Genomic DNA, 3561 nt, shown 5'->3' with positions numbered 1-3561 from the left:
CATTTGTGACATATGACAAAAAAGAAAGAGAGCCTGCAGCAAAATAGATTTTAGCTAGGTCTGAATTAGATTTTATAGGTCAGCTATTCTCAGTTAATTCAATACTATCTGATTGCTAAAAAGGTACTTAATGAGGCTTAATTAGAAGGGATGTCTTTTATCGTCATTTAATGCAGTTGCATTTATATGAGCTCAAGGATTGGCAGCACAAATTTTCTCTTTGTGATTCTTGGGTCTCAATCTAACAAAGGCCAATAAATGATCCCATCTGCTCCTAGGTTTCCTGTCTGATGCTTGTAGCGTAGGCAGCATAAGGACAAGCTTTAGAGAACATATGACCACTGCACAGAAAGAGTCTCAACCTTAAATTGCTTGCTAGCTTGATAAACAGAGAAATAAAGCAGTAAATGCCATAGTAAGTTGAAACTTGAATTTTGCATTTTAAGGCAATAGGAATTTCATGGGAAATTCTACTATTTGAAAATTCTTCCATGTTTTCTATCTCATTCTATTCTCCAGTTTTTAAATTCCCTCAAAATATGCTCCATTAATGTTATAATGTGGCATAACAGCACAAAAAAAGCTGTTATCTTTCTATCACTTCTCGGCCTTTTGGCTAAGATCAAGTGTAGTGTAGTAAAAAAGGTTTAAGAGTAGTTGCTTCTTGGTATTGACTCCATCATCAAACCTTTTGTAAAGATGTTTCCTGTTTGTCATAACAAATTTGCCTCTTATGTATATTGTGCAATAGTTCCTAAATATGTCATAAATATAAAAGAAGACAGGTATTTAAAAAAATAACTAAATCAGGAAGTAATCTTTAAAGCAAAATCACAGCATTTTCAATGAAATTTCAAGTATTTAAGAGAGAAATTAATCCTTGAGTATTTGAGAAATAGTTTTTTAGACCAAAGGCAATACCATCAAATGCAAAACCTTTCAAAAATATCTTCGACTTGAAAAAAATCCAGCATTTTCAATGTTTTTTTAAAAGAAAAAGTGTTTGGAATTTACAAAATATTTTCTACTGACGAGCCAGATGGAACAAGTTTTGTGATCAGTCTCCTAAGAGGCTGCTGCATTATTTTCTTTCAGATACGCCCAGTTCTGAACACCAACACTCTGTGGTCTTTTAAGTGGAATGTACGTGCTGTATACATATAACTAGCCACTGTGCAAGCCTAAAATTACCCAATGCACAAATGTTTTTACTGAACTGATATTGGAAATACTAAGGGCAGCCAGACTTGACTGTCAAAAAAAAAAGTAAAGGATGTTGACATGACAATAAATGAACTGGGTTTGAATTATAGTAAGTGTATCTTCATCAAGGTCAGAGATGTGCTTCTCTCACAGTTGAATGCTATTAAGTTCTATACAATAACAGCCTTGTTAAATTAAAATTAAATGCTAATTTAACACATCTAAAGGCATTATCACATTTTGTGCTGATTTGTGTTTTTTAATGACTTCAAATCATGTGTGATGTATTTATTGCAAATTTTTGCTGCAGTTGTTCTGGAGAATTTGTTATTTTTTGTTTATTAAATTATATCCTGTTCCCTGTCAACCTTTTACAACAAGTAAAGAAGTCACAAGAGTCAGTGAAGCACAAACTGAAGGCATAAACAAGGAAGTGGTTCATACAAATACATAGAAATCTAATGACAAAATGAGGGAGAAATAAGATTGTAATGAAGAAGATGCAATTAAGATTTACAGGAGGAATTTCAAGTTACACTTTCAGCCGTCAAAATCCTGCCAACTGAAATGCTAGATAAGTCCTGGTGTATTCATACATTGTTTAGAACAAAGGTGTCTTTCTTCTTTAATGAAATTCTTTTCACACTAACCTTCAATTAGTGTGCTAATACCACTTCCAATTGATGACCTATTTAAAATGAGCAATGCTAGTGACAGAATACTGAAAACGATTAAGCTGAACTTGTCAAAATTAATAGAAGAGATGGCATCTTCATCTTAGCCAGCAAAGGCTATTAGAATCAAATGTTTCTCATAAGTAGATTTTGTACTGTTTGTGTGTGGTTTAGAAAAGATGCACACTTCACATTCTTGTCTTACAAAAGCTGTACTGAGCTAAGTGATCTGAGTAGATCCCAGCTGGATTTAGGCAAGAGTTTCCTTCAGGAAACCCATATTCTTTAATTCTTTCCTTTCTCTGATGTTGCTAGTAAAAGGTACCCCCACCTAGTCCTCAGGAAGTTAATAGGACTCCTTGAGATGCTAGCCAGTAGGGTACATGCATATTGCTAGCAGGTCTGACCTTTCAAGTGCTGACGGACTTTGTAGGTATACCCTCAGATTTATTCATGTGAAAGGATACTCCATGAAAAATACCTGTTCGCGAGGAAAATGAAAGAATATAATGTAATGTGTAATATATTGTTCCACAAGCAACAGATCTAAGTAAATTTAGTTTCCTGTAGATTTTTCTCCTGTGTTCTTATATCCAGCTTCACACTCAGTGCCCTCTGTGATCTTATTCATTACCACAGTACCATTTCTGTCCCTTAAATCCCCCCATATTTGAAATCTTCTGCCTCACACTTGATCTGGATCTCTCTTATGGACATTCTTATGTTCTTCTATAAAATATGATCACCTGTGCAACTTGGTACATAACCAGATTTCCTGGACAGTGCCTGCTGGCAGGATCTTGTCTCCAGTGTTTGTATCATTATTTTATTGGAGGAGATAAACTGCCATTGTAATTATGGTCTTTTTAAAAAAAAAAGCTGAAGTCATTATACTAATATACGCTAATCAAACAAAGGTTACGGTATATAGTTTAAGGATAAGCTGACTTGCTGTGTTTTGCTGAGTGCTTGCATAATGTTTCTGGACTTAGTCAATAACTTACCTATACTTCGGTAAAACTACTTAGATTTGCTACATCTCTCACATCTACTGAATTAAAGAAAAGATGCTAATCTCAGTAATGTATATTGAGATCTCCCTATCTTCCATGTGTTCTGGCTAAGTCTTCATAGTATTAAAAGTAAATCTTTTGAGTGTATTTCCACAGAGTGATAGTACATTGCTATTATTTTTGGAACTATATTTGATGCTGTATAATCACTACTATAAGCTGTGCTACCAGAAGCCTTCATTAATCACAAATATTTTGCTCTTCTAGTTACGACTCTTCCTTTCCTTGTTCCACTGACTTCCGCTTTCTTTCTTATTTTGTTTGAATCACTGGCCCAGAGCAGCTATAAAGTGTAGACATTTATGTCAAAAACAAAGAACAGCAAATTCCACGCTGTGCAATGTAGGCAGTCATTTGTTTGTTTGCATGCTGAGAAACCTGCCAAAAGTACCAGAACTTCTCTCTGGTGAATAATGTAATAAATTAGATTTCATCACCATGTAATCACAGATCCATGAGAATTGGATATAAAAATCTTTCTTCAAATATTTCTCAATGGAGCCCATCGTGCTATACACACTGACTCTGTTTGAAAACGTACTTATTAGATGGCTGTGTTTGCTTTTCAAAAAAACCCAGTCTTTTTTACCTCAAAAGCTGCATGGAAGCTC

General features: G+C 34.5%; 1 pseudogene; it reads left to right on the top strand.

The window, feature by feature from the left end:
- The first annotated feature begins 596 nt into the window (after positions 1-596).
- Positions 597-776, top strand: LOC142087934 (U2 spliceosomal RNA; annotated as a pseudogene).
- Positions 777-3561: the final 2785 nt, after the last annotated feature.

Source organism: Calonectris borealis, chromosome 13, assembly GCF_964195595.1.
Source record: "Calonectris borealis chromosome 13, bCalBor7.hap1.2, whole genome shotgun sequence".
NCBI classification, from domain to species: domain Eukaryota; kingdom Metazoa; phylum Chordata; class Aves; order Procellariiformes; family Procellariidae; genus Calonectris; species Calonectris borealis.
This window is presented reverse-complemented; position numbering and strand designations above follow the sequence as displayed.